General features: G+C 41.5%; 1 protein-coding gene across 3 annotated transcripts in view; it reads right to left on the bottom strand.

Moving 5' to 3' along the window:
- Csnk1g1 (casein kinase 1 gamma 1) overlaps window positions 1-16,930 on the bottom strand; it is a 158,704-nt gene extending 141,774 nt beyond the window's left edge. For all 3 annotated transcript variants that reach the window (XM_042687714.1, XM_042687711.1, XM_042687713.1), the window contains exon 1: window positions 16,819-16,930. The gene's annotated coding sequence lies outside the window, so the exon portion shown is untranslated. The remainder of the gene's footprint in view (window positions 1-16,818) is intronic.

The raw sequence follows: 16,930 nt of genomic DNA on the forward strand, positions 1-16,930 counted from the left end.
CAGTTCTGCAATAAACTCATTTTGTTATGATGAATCGGTTAACCTTTCCTTCCCCAATTGCAAATAAAAATGCCAATGTATCAAAATGTTGTGATAAATAATAAAGTGATTAATATCATTGTAAATAGCTATACAAGTTTCTTCCTTTGAGAAAATGGCCTTTTCTAAATCCATTAAGGTCTGTTTTAAAACTGTTAAAGGGAATCAAAGCACACACATTTCAAGATGCTGAAAACTCTGAATAGGTCTATGATTTGTTTTCTCAACAGATGTGCATCCTTCAAGCCCTGAATTCACCAGATGCATATTAAATTAATCTGTACTTCTGGTTTTTACATAACACTCCACTCTAGTTTTATAAATATAACCCTACATAAAACCATAATTCTGCTGTTGCTTTATGACATTAAAAATTAACAGATTATCTCCAGTGGACAAAAAAATGCATCAGGATTCATTTTAATGCAGCCAAATGTTTGCTCCCTAAATACAGGCCATAATAACTTCAGAATTATTTTGGAGTTGACTGATTACTACTAAAAATGCAAAATACAACCAATTTGCTGGTAAAAAAAGCTGTGTGTAGAGGCATTCCTAAAATTCTAGCAGAAGAGAAATAAGGTCAGCCTAGTCTACAAAGTAAGACCCTGTCCCATAGGGATGGAAGGGGAAAAAAGAAAAAGAAAATTTTGCTACTAACTAAAATTCAAGCCTGGTGCTGGTGGCTCATGTCTATAATCCTAGCTACTCAGAAGGCTGAGATCTGAAGATCATGGTTCAAAGCCAGCCTGGGCAGGAAAGTCTGTGAGACTGTCATCTCCAATTAACCAACAGAAAGCCAGAAGTAAAGCTGTGCGTCAGTGGTTCATGCCTGTAATCCTAGCTCTTCAGGAGGCTGAGATCTGAGGATCACGGTTCAAGGCCAGCCTGAGCAGGAAAGTTCGTGAAACTCGTATCTCCAATTAACCACCAGAAAACTGGAAGTGGCGTTGTAGCTCAAGCGGTAGAGCATTAGCCTTGAGCTGAAGAGCTGAGGGTCAGCACCCCGGCCCAGAGTTCAAGCCCCATAACTGACAAAACAAAAAAAAACAGAAGTGGCTCAAAGTGGTAGAACACGATACTTGAGCAAAAAAGCTCAGAGACAGTGCCCAGACCTTCAAGCCCCAAGATCTACAAAAAAGAAAAAGAAAAAAATCCAGCTAGGAGTATATATCAAGTAGTAGAGTAGCACCTGCATTGCAAGTGTAAGATTCTGAATTCACACTCAAGTACTGGCAAAATAAGGCACTTGCTGCATGCACATTGGTGGCCCATGCCTGTAATCCTAACTACTCAGGAGGCTGAGATCTGAGAATCAGGGTTCAAAGCTAGGCTGTACTAAAAAGTGCTTGAATTTTACTTCCAATTAACCAGAAGGGGGAAAAAGGCTGAATTAGAGGTGTGGTTCAAAGGGTATAGCACCAGCCCTAAGTAAGAAACCCTGGTGAGAGCTCAAGGCTTTAAAGTCCTAGCACTAGTACACATCACACACACAGACACACATAGACATTTGTTCACATACACCTCGCACTTGAAATACATTAACTCACAAACTCATTCAACTCTCTTAATTTACTAGTTTAATTAAGATGAATTCAATTCTTGGAAATACTATGGTAGTTTTAACAGTTTACATATATTTCTTGAAAGATTTATTGTAAAATTATAATTTATTCATTAGTTGAATGAAAAATGTATCAGGCAAGGCACTGGTGGCTCATGCCTGTAATCCTAGCTACTCAGGAGGCTGAGATCTGAGGATCACAGTTCAAAACCAGCCCGGGCAGGAAAGTCTGTGAGACTCTTATTTTCAATTAACCACCAGATACCAGAAGTGGCTCTGTGGCTCAAGTGGTAGAGCACTCACCTCCAGCTGAAGAGCTGAGGGATAGCGCCCAGGCCAGAGTTCAAGCTCCATGACTAACAAAAAAAAAGGAGAAGGAGGAAGAGGAGGAGAAGGAGAAAGAGGAGGAGGAGGAGGGAAGGAGAAGGAGGAGGAAAGAAGAAAAGAAAAATATCAGATATAGGACTGCATTGGGAATTAGGAACCTAGATTCCAGTCTGACATTAACTAGCTATACAATCTTAAAGCAAGTCACTTAGCTGCCCTGCATTTGAGTAGTTATAGCTATAAAATGAAAGGGTCTAATCAGACCATCTCCATTTCTTGCTCTTAGCTTTGTGATTTCATCATGTATAAAATTTAAGATACACAGCATTAACAAGATGGATACCACTGAAGGCAAAGTGAGCTGTATATTGATTGTTTTGGAAAGTACCTCTTTAAAGAATCTAAGTGCTTTCACATTCAAGTAGTTCTTTCAGCATGTTACTATTTAACTAAGTGAAAAAGCAAACAGAACTCGCCCAATGACATATTACTAAACCATTCTTGCATCATATTCTAAATGGCCTGAATATTTAGATGCTATGATGCCAATTAAAGTCAAGATATGGGCGAGGAAGGTGGCTTAGTGGTAGAATGCTTGCCTTGCATGCATGAAGCCCTGGGTTCAATTCCTCAGCACCACATAAGCAAAGAAAGCCAGAAGTAGTAAAATTTTCGCCTTGAGCTGAAGAGCTGAGGGGCAGCACCCAGGCCCAGAGTTCAAGCCCCACAACCAACAAAAAAATAAAATAATGAAGTCAAGATATTTTGGAAAAAGAAAGATGTCTTAGAAGAGCAGGACAGTTAGTTGCATAGACAATTACAAGTGGATTCTAACTAACAATGTGATTCTAGCTATCAGCATGTCTGAGAGGAAAAGGATAGCATTTGATTACTTTTAGAATTCAGACTCTGCCTTAGTTAGATTTGGAAATAACCAGACAACTAGGGCAGTATGCTGATATCTCTCTTCCTACTCAGTCTTCAGCAGCTCAATCTTCTGGACAGTTTTCAAGTATAACAGGAAGAAGCAAACACTGTAGAAGGCAACCAAGAGCTCTGTATAGTTGAAACTCTGCACAACAATAAAACCAAATGGCAAAAGCTCTTCAGTTATTCAAAAATCCTGAATTTAGATCTCCTATCAAATCCCTTTACCAGCTGGAAGCTGGTTGCTCACACCTTTAATCCTAGCTACTCAGGAAGCTGAGATCTAAGGATCATGGTTTGAAGCCAGTCCCCATAAGACACTTATCTCCAATTAACTACTCAAAAGCTGCATATGGCGCAGTGGCTCATAGCGGTAAAGCACTAACATCGAGCAAAAGAGCTCAAGGACAGAGACTAGGCCCTGAGTTCAAGCCCTACAACCAAAAAATAAAAAATAAATCCTTTATCACTTATAAATACCTAAGTATCACATTTGGCTCATAATTCCTAAAGCTCTAATACATATCAAGCAAAGAATTAAGAATTTATCAATTAACACCCAATAACCTAATATCATTTTTTTGTAAAAAAAGAAAAAAAATTCATTTAGTGGTAGACTGCTTGTCTAGTATTCATGAAGCTCTCTCAGTACCACATAAACATAAAAAGCTGCAAGTGGAGCTGTGGCTCAAATGGTAGAACAATTGCCTCAAGGACAAGGCTCAAGGACAGTGCCCAGGCCCTAAGTTCTAGCCCCAGGAACAGGAAAATAAAAAATAAAAAAAATCCCATATTCTGAACAAAGTGTGTAATTACATCCAAGAATGTTAGGAGGTAAAAATCTCGTGTCGTTGCTGGGAAGGTGGCTCAGTGGTAGAGTGCTTGCCTTGCATGCATGAGGCCCTGAGTTTGATTCCTCAGCACCACATAAACAGAAAAAGCCGGAAGTGACACTGTGGTTCAAGTGGTAGAGCGTTAGCCTTGAGCTGAAGAGCCAAGGGACAGCACCCAGATGCAAAGTAGCCCCTGACCAGCAAAAAAAAAAAAGCATTCTAGCTCGGTGTCAGGGGCTCACAACAACTAGCTGCAATCCTGTCTGGTCATGAAGCTGAGACCAGAGGATTGAGGTTCAAAGCCAGCCCAGGAAGAAAAGTCCATGATACTCCATCTCTAGTTGAACAGTTTAAAAAAAAAGAAAAAGAAAAGAAAAAAATCTCACGTAAAAACCATTCCCATACTGAGACTTTGGCCAATGATAGAAAATTTGTCTGGCAAGCATGAAAAGCCTTGGTTTTGATCTCCAGCATCTCAGAGGAAAAGGAAAAACAACAACAAGATTATGGGACAAAGAATGTGAACGAGTACTTGCCTAGTATACATGAAGCCCTGGGTTTGATTCCTCAGTACCACATAAACAGAAAAAGCCAGAAGTGGTACTGTGGTTCAAGTTGTAGAGTACTAGCCTTGAGCAAAAGAAGCTCAGGGACAGGGACAGTGCCCAGTGCCAGTCCTAGGACTGCCCCCCCCCAAAAAAAGATTATGATGGTTCTTTTCTTGTTTTTGTTGGTCGTGGGGCTTGAACTCTGGGCTTAGGCACTCTCCTTGAGTCTTCAGCTCAAGGCAAGTGCTCTACCATTTGAGCCACAGCACCACTTCCAGTTTTCTAGTGGCTAATTTGAGGTAAGAGTCTCACGGTTTTTCCTGCCCAGGCTGGCTTTGAATCTTGGTCCTCAGATCTCAGCTAGGATTAAAGGTGTGAGCCACTGGCATCCAGCTTATGATGTTTTTAAGGTAAGGTTTTCTGTTTTCTTGAGATAGTTTCTTATCATATAACCCAGGCTAACCTGGAAATCAAGATCCTCCTTTCTCAACCTTTGGTGTGCTAGGATTAAAAGGGTATGCCACCTCATTCAGCTGATAGAATAAAAATTAACGAAACAGGGGCTGGGAAGATGGCTCAGTGGTAGAGCGCTTGCCTTGCATGCCTGAGGCCCTGGGTTCAATTCCTCAGCACCACATAAGCAAAAAGAAAAAAGCAGGAAGTGGCACTTTGGCTCAAGTGGTAGAGCACTAGCTTTGAGCTGAAGAGCTAAGGGACAGTGCCCAGGCCCAGAGTTCAGGCCCCACGACCGGACCCAAAAAAAAAATAATAATAATAATGAAACAATTGATTGGGGGATGGGGATATAGTTCAGTGATAGAGCAAGAATTTATATGTCCTAGGCCCTGGAATCAATCCCCAGTATTTCCAAAATACGAAACCAAAAGCTGGATCACCCATAAGCCAAAATTAACTCAAAATTGATCATAAACCTAAAAGATGAAACACAAAATGATATTTTAATCTCAAAAATAACAGAAGAGGGCTGGGAATGTGGCTTAGTGGTAGGGTGCTTGCCTAGCATGCATGAAGCCCTAGGTTCAATTCCTCAGTACCACATAAGCAGAAAGGGGTGAAAGTGGAACTGTGGATCAAGTGGTAGAGCACTGGCCTTGAGCACAAAGAGGCTCAGGCCCTGAGATCAAGCCCCAGGAGTGGCCAATAAAATAAAATAAATAACAGAAGAAAATCTGAAACTGGCAATGAGTTTTTAGATCCAATACCAAAAGTGCTATCCATGAAAGCAAAAAAGAAGGGCTGGGAAGATTGCTCAGTGGTAGAGCGCTTGCCTTGCATGCCAGAGGCCCTGGGTTCGATTCCTCAGCACCACATAAGCAAAAAAGAAAAAAAGCCGGAAGTGGTGCTGTGGCTCAAGTGGTAGAGTGCTAGCCTTGAGCTGAAGAGCTGAGGGACAGCGCCCAGGCCCAGAGTTCAGGCCCCACGACTGGACCCAAAAAAAAAAAAGAAAGCAAAAAAGAAATAAAATAAACTAGCTAAGCCAGGCATAGTGGCTAACACCTATAATCTAGCTACCCTGGAGGTGTAAATAGAACTGCAATCTGAGGGTGGTTGGAACAAAAACACAATACCCTATCTCAAAAAAACACTAAAAGCAGTTGGGTGCCAGTGGCTTGTGCTCCTAATCACAGGAGACTGGCCTAGATAGCAAAGATGGAAGCCAGCATGGATGGAAATGTCTTCAAGACTCCACCTCCAATTAACCAGAAAAATGCCAAACTGGAGGCATGGCTGAGGTGGTAGAGCACCAGCTGTGAGCAAGGAATCCGAGCAAGAGCATGAGACTTTGGGTTCAATTCCTAGTAATAGCACTAATAAATAAATAAATACATGCATACATACAAATACATGATAAGAAGGGCGTGGCTGAAATGGCACAACACTTTTCTAGCAGTATGAGACCCCTGAATTAAAGCTCTAGGACAGGGAAGAAAAAAAAAAAAAAAACCTGTACTATAAAAAGACTATTAAGAGAAAAGAGAGCTAAGACATAAACCACAGACTAGAAGAAAATATTGGGAAAAAAATAGGGTGATTAAGGATTTGAATCCAAAAAAAAGATGTAACAGAATAAACTCAATATAAAGAAAACAATCCCTAAGTGTGGTGATGCTTACCTGTAATCCTAATCAAGGGGCTCAGGAAGAATTGTGAGTCACAGGCCATCTTGGGCCTTGTGAAAATGGGCTAAAGATCTGAATAAGGCTGGGCACCGGCTCACACCTGTAATCCTAGCTACTCAGGAGGCTGAGATCTGAGGATCAGGTTCAAAGCCAGCCCGGACAGAAAAGTCTGAGAGACTTTTATCTCCAATAAACCATTTAGAAAACTGGAAATGGCACTGTGGCTCAAGTGGTAGAGTGCTCACCTCGAGCTGAAGAGCTGAGGGACAGCGCCCAGGCCCAGAGTTCAAGTTCCATGACCGACCAAAAAAAAAAAAGGGGGGGGGGGGAGGGCTGGGAAGGTAGCTCAATGGTAGAGTGCTTGCCTTGCATGCATGAGGCCCTGGGTTCAATTCCTCAGCACCACATAAGCAGAAAAAGCCAGAAGTGCTGTGGCTCAAGAGGTAGAGCACTAGCCTTGAGCTGAAGAGCTGAGGGATAGTGCCAAGCCCCAGAGGTCATGCCTCATGATGGACAAAAAAAAAAGATCTGAATAAGCACCTTACCAAAGAAGACATATAAATAGCAAATCAGCATATGCAGAGATGATACCCAACATAATATACCATCATTAGGCAACTGCAAATTAAAGCAGTGAGATACCACTACATATCTATTAGATAATAGTCAAAATGCAAAAATGATAATACCAAATGCTGGTGTGGATCTAGAACAAAAGGAACTATCATTCATTGCTGGTGAGAATGCAAAATAGCAGAGCCATTTTGAAAGACAGTTTAGTAGTTTTCTACAAAATTAAAGCCTTACCATATGATACAGCAATCACACTCATAGGTAATTATTCAAAGGAATTAAAAACAATGCTCACACTAAAACCTGCATATACATGTTTATAACAATTTTTATAATTATTAAAAACTGGAAGTAACTAAGATGTCCTTAAGAATATGAAGTGATAAATTTGTATATCCATACAATAGGAAATTATTTACTAAAAAAGAAATACACTATCAAGCCCATATAAAAGAACCCTACAAAAAAAAAAAAAAAAGAACCCTACATGCATATTGCTACATGAAACAAATCTGTCTTTAAAAGGTATACATGGGGGAAAAAATGGTATATATGATACCAACCACACTGCATTTTAACAAAGACAAAAAAGATCAGTGGTTGCCATGATTGAAGGGAAGTTAAGAGATGGACAGGTAAAGTCCATGGGAATTTTTAGAGTGGTAACACTATTCTGTAAGACACTGTAAATGGCAGATACAGGTTACTATGCATTTGTCAAAACCCACTAAACCATACACTATTTAACAATTTATGTATTATAGTTATAATGCACCAATTTTGGTTCATTAATTGTAACATGTACAACAATAATGTAAGATGCTAATAGGTTTAACTATTAGGACAAGGAGAGCCTATAGAACTCTGTGTACTATTTGCTCAACTATTCTGTAAAGCTAAAATTAGTCTAAATAAAATCTTTTTTTTTTTTTTTATTTTAAATTTATTTGGGTATTCCTCAGAGCAAAAAGGGAAGAACAAAAAAAGAAAAAAGAGGAAAAAAACAGAGAAATCCCAGCTATCCTGACTTTCAGCCTTTATCCGAGTCACGGCACCATTTATGTTAGGTTTTTAAAAAGAGGTAGCCGAGTAAGAACAGCACCAGCATGCACGTGGTATTCAGGTAAGGGGTAGGTTTATTCAGTAGACCTGCTGGGACCAGGCAAGGTTGGCACTCCACGTGGCTGATAAAGGCCTGGCAATGAGAGAGAGCTGGGAAAGAGAGGAAAGAGCTAGAAAAGAGCAGAGAGAGGGGTAAGAACAGTAGCACTCACGTGGTATTCAGGTATTCAGAAGACCTGCTGGGACCAGGCAAGGTTGGCACTCCACGTGGCTGGGAAAGAGAGAGGAAAGAGCTAGAGCAGAGAGAGAGCAGAGAGAGCTAGGAAAGAAGAGCAAGAGCAAGAGAGCTAGAAAAGAAGAGCAAGAGTCTAAATAAAATCTTAAAGTGAATGCACACCAGGTACAAGGCCCTGCTGAGCCAAAAATCAAAGAGCGGAAAAAAAAATTTTTCATAGGGCAGATACAACTTCAAAGAATAGATACTGCCAGAGTAGAGGACAGACATTATAGTACAGTGAAAACAAAATTTTAATCCCCTTGAGCCGAGCGCTGGTGGCTCACGCCCGTAATCCTAGCTACTCAGGGGGCTGAGATCTGAGGATCGCGGTTCAAAGCCAGCCCGGGCAGGAGAGACCGTGAGACTCTTATCTCCAATAAACCACCAGAAAACCGGAAGTGGCGCTGTAGCTCAAGTGGTAGAGCGCTCGCCTTGAGCTGAAGAGCTGAGGGACAGCACTCAGGCCCAGAGTTCAAGCCCCATGACCGACCAAAAAAAAAAAAAAAAAAAATTTTAATCCCCTTGACACTTTCCTTTGCTCATCTGCATGTACATCAGGGAGTGACCTTTAGAAAATGGACAAGAAGCTAATTGATTATGGCTATAATTAGTAATTTATCCTAAAAATTTTGAAATGAACTCTGGTGATTATCACAGACAATAAACAACAAAAACAGAGGGAAAGATCACATCATCTATTACTGCCAACAGACTATATTTTGAAACTTATCAATGTATACTACTTTCATTCAGAGGCTTCAGGCCTTTTTCTAGGATAAGAAGTTATAATGTGTAAGCAACACAAGTCACTATTGATCTAATGCTACTGCTTCCTGGAAATTTTATGTGGCATTTTAACAGAGACATGAAATGTAAAACTCTGACTTACCCACACACTCAGAGAGGAATAGCACCAAATCCTCTTTGGTGACAAAAGCAATGACTATTTGTCCACCTAGCTTCTCTTGGCTATACCTCCATTGTGACAGATGATTAACCATCCTTGGCAACTCGCCCTCACCAAAACCAAACTGCCTACTTGAAGCTTCTGGGTGAAAGACACAGACTACAGAGATATAAGGACAGTCCATCTATCTTCCTACCTTGTCAGAACATTTCTGCTGCAGACAAAGTGCGACTCTCTTCTATCCAGATGGCTGTCTCTTCATGCACATTAGAGCTAGTTAGTACTGTTTCTCAAACACCATTGAGTCTTTCTGATCCATGATAAATGACAACTAATATCACCTCAGCAAGTTATGGTCTTTTCCTGTTCAGTAAACCCAACAGAATATCCTCTCTTTCTTTTTTTTTTTTTTTTTTTTTTTGGGTTTTTTTGGTCGGTTCTGGCACTTGAACTCTGGGCTGGCTTGCTCTGGTGGCTTTGAACCATGATCCTCAGATCTCAGCCTCCCAAGTAGCTAGAATTACACGCGTGAGCCAACGGCACCGGGCCTATTCTCCCATTTCTTCATTTTCTTTATTAGGTAAGAGATTGGTACCTGAACTTGTTACCTGCTTCTTTCACTCATTGGCTAGTGCTCTACCAACTGAATCACGCCTCCAACCATGTCTTTCCATTTCTTAGGACCCAAATTTCTCTAGGTTCCACCTCCTCCCCCCCACAAAAAAGATTCTAAGTGAAAAGTGAAAGTGCTAAGTATATGCACATATTTAGGTGAAAACAAAACACAAATCCAGGTAATGAAAAACCTAATATGGAAAGAATGGATGCAAGTAGAATTGTCACTAAGAAATGTCTCTTGTAAAAATTTATTAAATATTACTATGCCCACTTTTATTTTTATTTTTTTGCCAGTCCTGATGCTTGAAATCAGGGCCTGGGTACTGACTCTGACTGAGATCCTTTTGCTCAAGGCCAGCACTCTAAGACTTGAGCCAGAGCACCACTTCCAGCTTTTTCTGTTTATGTGGTACCAGAGAATCGAACCCAGGGCTTCATGCATGCAAGGTAAGCACTCTGCCACAAAGCCACATTCCCAGCCCACTATGCCCACTTCTGAAAGCAATTTTTACCAGCAAATGGACTATGGTTTAAGCACTGACAAGCCAGGCACTAGTAGCTTATACCTGTAATCCTAGTTACTTGGGAGGCTGAGATTTTAGGATTGAGGTTCAAATTCAAAGCCAGTATGGCAGGAAAGTCCATGAGACTTTTATCTCCAATTAACCACCAGGAAAATAGCTGAAGTGGAGGTATGGCTCAAGTGGTATAGTGCCAGCCTTGAGCAAAAATGCTAAGGAACAACATCGAAGCTGTGTTCAAGCTCTAGTATGAGCATAAAAGAAAAAAAAAAAGTGTTGGGAATGTGGCTTAATGGTAGAGTGCTTGCCTAGCATGCATGAAGCCCTGGGTTCGATTCCTTAGGACCACATAAACAGAAAAAGTAGGAAGTGGCCCTGTGTCTCAAGAGGTAGAGTGCTAGCCTTAAGCAAAAAAGAAGCTCAGAGACAGTGCCTAGGCCCTGAGTTCAAGCCCCAGGACTGGTTTAAAAAAAAAAAAAAACTCTGACAAAAACAGCTTATTAAGCCAGGCACCAGTGGCTCAAGCCTGTAACCTAGCTATTCAGGAGGCTGAGATCTGATGTTTGTGGTTGAAAGCCAGCCCTAGCAGGCAAGTCTGAGAGACTCTAATCTCCAATTAATCACGTGGGGGAGGGGAGAAAGGAGGTGCAGCTGTGGCTCAAAAAGAGCATTAGCCTTAAGCAAAAGTTCAGAGATAGTGCCCAAGCCCTAAGAACACCAAAAAAAAAAAAAAAAAAAAAAAAGTATATTAAGTGAATGATGACAAAGATTCAAATAGTAAAACTGGATGCAGGTGGCTTACACCTGTAATCCTAGCTACTCAGAAGGGTCAGATCTAGAAATCTAGGCTTCAAAGCTAGCCCAAGCAAAACAGTCCTCAAGCCTTTATCTCCAAAATTAACCAGAAAAAAAAGCTGGGCTAAAAGTAGAGTGCTAGTAAAGCAAGTTCAAACCCCAGTAGGGACCAAAAAAAACAAAACAAAAACATAAAGGAAGTCATTTAAGGTTCAGAGTTTGAATTAGTTTTACAATTATCTTTAACCAATGCCTAGCATCATCTTGTATAATGCAATATTAAAATACAAGTTTTTTCGTTCTAAATTCACTGATAGAGCTGACATTATATAATCTCAACTTACTGGAGGTTTTTATCTTTTGTATATATATTTTATTGTAAAGATACTGTACAGAGGGGTTACAGTTACAGGAGTAAGGTAATGACTACATTTCCTATTGAGCATTGTTACCTCCTCCTTTGTTTTTCCCCTACCATCCTTTCCTCCCCACCTCCCCAACTCCCCCCGCCCCTGGAGGTTTTTATTTTTTTTTAATAGTTTGATGAGTTGAAAGCTACAAAACACACAGGAAAGGTTGAGAAAGAAGGAATCTGAAACAGATGGCATATATTTTTCCACCCAGATCCATCTTGAACACAATGCCAATAATGTCCAAATCCAACTTAGGTTTCTAAAACTTTCTAAATCTGTAAAACTTAAAATGGTTAATTCTGAAGTAAATTCACCCATTTCCACTCCAACTCCCATCTTTCAAGTTTTGATGTTAGGCCCAAATGGATAGGGACAAGTTAAATGTTTAAAAAGAGAACTTTCATTCTACAAATTGAAAAGTTCTTTCAGGAAAATCTACTTCTTTAGAACTACCAAAGCTATTACTATTAAAACTGGTACTAGAAAAATCTAATTATAATGTCATCTATTTTCCCTCAATATAAATATTACAGAACCTCATTAGAAACTCAATCATTATCTCCACAAAATAAATATCCTTAAAATGGAAACAAGCTCTGAAAAATATACTCATTTGTTTGAGCAAAAGGAAAGCACTGCCTGAACATTTTTTTTTCTTCACATTTCTACAGTAACTCTCTTTCATTCCTGATCTGGCAGAACCAAAAACAAACAAACAACTGCATGCTGCTCATTATATATACTATTATATATATATATATATATATATATATATACACTGTACATACTATATATGGGCATGAGAATATATGTAAATAAATATGTGTATATATGTCCTCCCAGTCTTATATAAAACTTTTTGAGATCATCGAAGAGACAGACATTGAAGGAAGGTTTAGTCATTTTTAGATTTCCTGACAAGCAAATTCCACAACAAACAACTGCAAGATCCTTGGAATGGTTACATACTCTGAGTGAAAGAGGTCATCGGGAAAAGCATCTCCTACAACAGTCTCTATCCATTATATATGATTTACACAGAACTGTAGTTCTAATCACATAAAAATAAATTGATATTTAGCCAGGCACTGGTGGCTCTTGCATATAATCCTAGCTACTCAGGAGGTTGAGATCTGAGGACTGAGGGATAGTGCCAAGGCCCAGAATTAAAGCCCCAAGACCAACCTACAAAAATAAATAAAGCCGGGTGCCAGTGGCTCAAGCCTGTAATCCTAACTACTCAGGAGGCTGAGATCTGAGGATTGCAGTTCAAAGCCAGTCTGTGCCTGAAAGTCCGTGAGACTTTTATCTGTAATAAACCACCAGAAAACTGGAAGTGGCACTGTGGCTCAAGTTGTAGAGCGCTTGCCTTGAGCTGAAGAGCTGAGGGACAGGGCCCAGGCCCAGAGTTCAAGCCCCACAACCACCAAAAAAAAAAAAAAAGATTCAAAAGATTCTGAAAAATACTGAGCCAAGAAAACAAAGCAAAAGGGGCTGGGAAGGTAGAGTGCATGCCTTGCAAGCATGAGGCCCTGGGTTTGATTCCTCAGCACCACATAAACAGAAAAAGCCGGAAGTGGCGCTGTGGCTCCAGTGGTAGAGAGCTAGCCTTGAGCTGAAGAGCTGCGGGACAGCGCCCAGGCCCAGAGTTCAGGCGCCATGACCAGAAAAAAAAAAAAGAAAACAAAGCAAAAAGCATACATACATATTTAAGACTGCACCCCCTTAGATGGCATTTATAAAGTTGAATGGCCTTACCAAAATATACAACTTTAACTGTTTAAGTGATATGAGGAAAAAACACATGCTATGAAAATTCACTCAAATTTGCCTAAAACTTACAAACCTCTCTGAAAAGTTACACTGAACTGAAAACTTTATATGAATATTTTATATACACGCACGTGCATGTGAGCTCACACATAAACACCAAACTATTAAAGCAAATTAAACTATTAAAGCATTTTTTTTAAGTTTTAGCAAGGATTTATTTTAGTGTAACAGGGTTAAAGTAGGAGAAATGGATTACATTTCTGCTCCCTAACAGCAAATAGAGGAGCTTAAAGACTGTCCTTTATGTTCTGTTTTTTTTTTTGTTTTTGTTTTGCCAGTCCTGGGGCTTGAACTCAGGGCCTGGGCACTGAGCTTCTTTTGCTCAAGGCTAGCACTCTACCACTTGAGCCACAGAACCATTTCTTGCTTTTTCCGTGTATGTGGTACTAAGGAATCGAACCCAGGGCTTCATGCATGCTAGCTGAGCACTCTTCCACTAAGCCACATTCCCTGCCCCCTTTATGTTCTTATGAAAAACAGTAAATTTAATTTTTTAAATTACTAATTATAAGTTAAATTTAAATACACACACACACACACACACACACACACACACACACACACACACACACACACACACACACACACACACACACACACACACACACACACAGAGTTAGCTGAAGGTTGAGCACAGTAATCCCTGGTACTTGGGAGACCGAGACACAAAGATCAAGGTTGCAAACCAGCCCAGGAAAAAATTATGGAAGGGTTGAGAAGTTGGCTCAGTGATAGAGTGCTTGCTTCACATACATGAGCCCTAGGTTCGATTCCTCAGCACCACATAAACAGAAAAGGCTGGAAGTGGCACTGTGGCTCAAGTGGTAGAGCACTAGCCTTGAACTAGAGAGCTAAGGGACAGCACCCAGGCCCAGAGTTCAAGCACCACAATCGACAAAAAAAAAAAAAAAAAATGGAAACCCTATCTCAAAAACAAACCAAGTCTGTGGCTCATGCCTGTGATCCCAACTACTTGAGAGTCAAAGGCTGGAGTATCACCATCTAGGGCAGGACAACAGTAAACTAAGAATAAACACAGGGGCTGGGAAAGTGGCTCAGTGGTAAAGTGCTTGCCTTGCATGCATGAGGCCCTGGGTTTGATTCCTCAGCACCACATAAGCAGAAAAAGCTGGAAGTGGCCCTGTGGCTCAAAGTGGTAGAGTGCTAGCCTTGAGCTGAAGAGCTGAGGCATGGTGCCCAGGCTCAGAGTTCAGGCCCCACGACTGGAAGAAAAAAAAAAAAAGAATAAACAGACTAGGGGTGTGGCTCAAGCAGTAGGCACCAGGACATGATTTCAATGGCCACAAGTTCCCCAGTACTTAGGATAAAAAAAATTGAAAACCTGACATACATTTGGTTACATATAACTATTATTTTAAATGAAGCAAATACATAGATTTCATCTTTCTTGTTCTTATGCCTATATTCTAATGATGAATAACTTAAAGGCAGAAATTTATTCCATTTTCACTTGTTTTACAGATTATATATGACATAAGTTTTGCTACTTTAGCCTAAATCTGATTAAGGTGAGTCATATTACTGGTAATCTTAAAATTACCAATATTTTCTATTTTATACACCAATTTTAATTCTATTTAGAGACATGTGACTGTTAAGAATTACATACATTACTTTTAAAATGTTTTTCCTACCAATCCATACTATATACACCAAAATGGTGTATCTGAGACAAACCTATTAAAATGTCTTGGTCACTTAGTTTTTAAAAATATATCCTACTTTACTGAGTTTTAATAATTCAGTTATTGATAAGTGAATTTCATGCTGCTTATAATCAGTTTCTAGGTGCCAGAGTTGTAGGTCAAGAACTGAACAGGTGTGTAACATGTCAGAGGCCCTGGATATGGGCCCAGAACCACAAAAGAAATTCAAATAAAATTTGTAAAAGACATTCAAAGCCACATTGTATATACAAAAGCTTTGAATTATTATCATCCTGTTTCCTTCCTGTCTCAAACTTCATTCCACTAAATTGGACTACCCTTACTCTGCATTCACCTTCCAATTCCAAGGTGCTTCTGTTTAAAATGGGCTGTTTATTCAAATACATTATCCCACTTCCGACACTGGCAGGAATTTAACTCTTTCTAGTCATGAAACTGAACTGGAGTATGATTTGCCCAAGGTCAATAACTAGCTCAGTGGCCCAATCTGGGCTGAATCCTAGATTCATCTACTTCAAAGCCAATACTTCCACTTGACTACAATTATCTCCTTAAAAGATTAAGAGGCAGCTCAACAGCAGAGAATCTTGTCTCTCCAAATGTCCAAGTATCTATTCTAAGACATGTCGCACAACAGTAGCTTCAATTCAGTCACTGACTGGAACATAAATGAAGGAACTTTCTGCTCAATTTGAACGAGGTCAGGTGTACTGACAGGTTAAGAAAGAGTTCAGAAAGGGCTTGTTTCAACATGTCCCCTGTAGACCTCTTTTTTTTCCCCCCAGTTTTGTTTTGTCTTTTTTTTGGGGGGGGGGGAGGGGAGGGGTAAGTACGTACATCCTTTTACAAGACTACATTTCATTATGTCCAGGTGCTTTTTCAGTACGGCACTTTTCTAAGAAATCTCCCGTCATCAGATCGTGATGGGGTTGGGAGACCTGGCTGAATATGAATATCCCGATACTTTCCAACCATCTGAAGTATCCTTTTTAGTAGGTCTAGGGAAGAAAGAAACCCAGTTCCCCTGCTCACTTTTTACGCTGTGATGTCTGCCCACGGCGGGGGGGGGGGGGGGGGGGGGGCGGGGGAGGGAGGGAGACTGCTCGTTAAAAGACCGCGGGGCTAGGGAGCAGGAAAGGAGGGAGGAGGGGGGGGGGGGAAGCGCACGGAAGTTGGGTGGAGGGAGGTCTCATTTACCCACTCTCCTAACCTAAGCTCTGCCAAGGGCGGCTCCGCGGGTGCCCAGCCGACATCCCTCGAAGGCCAGGTTCTGTCCCAGCTTGGGTGGGTAGGGAAAGCTTTGATCAATGGGAAGCCTGCAATTGCTCCGGCCACCTACCTCCCCCCCCCCCACCACACCCCCCCCCCCACTCCGAGTTCGTGCCCTCCTTCTGGCCCTGAACGATGGCCCCCTGTTTTCAGAAAAGCCCACCCCACCACCCCCCCCCCCACCTCCGCCCTCGCTCTCTCTCCCCAGGTAGAAAACTCCCGGTCCGCACTTGGCCCAAGTCTTCTGCCTCTGTCCCCTCAGCCTCGTCTCTAACCGGCCACCCGAAACTCTCCGACCCCCCAGCAGCCCCCGGCCTCGCCATTCCCCCCCACCCCCGCCGCCGCAGGCACACGCGCCGGCCTGCGCCCCACCCGGGGTCCCGGCGTCCCCCCCACACCCCTAACCAGAGCCTTCACACGCACAACACATCTCTCTCTCACACTCCGACCTCACGCACCCTTGTCGAAGACAGAGCAAAGTACCTGGACCGGCCGTGCTCCCGGGGCTCCAGCGGGGCGGGCGCGGTGGGCTCCCGGGGTGCCCCGAGCTTCTCTGCCCACCCGTAGTGGTGTCTTCTGGTTCCTCAGAGCTGGA

This window comes from Dipodomys spectabilis, unplaced genomic scaffold (assembly GCF_019054845.1).
Source record: "Dipodomys spectabilis isolate Male_0828 unplaced genomic scaffold, ASM1905484v1 ptg000108l, whole genome shotgun sequence".
In the NCBI taxonomy this organism is placed as follows: Eukaryota; Metazoa; Chordata; class Mammalia; order Rodentia; family Heteromyidae; genus Dipodomys; species Dipodomys spectabilis.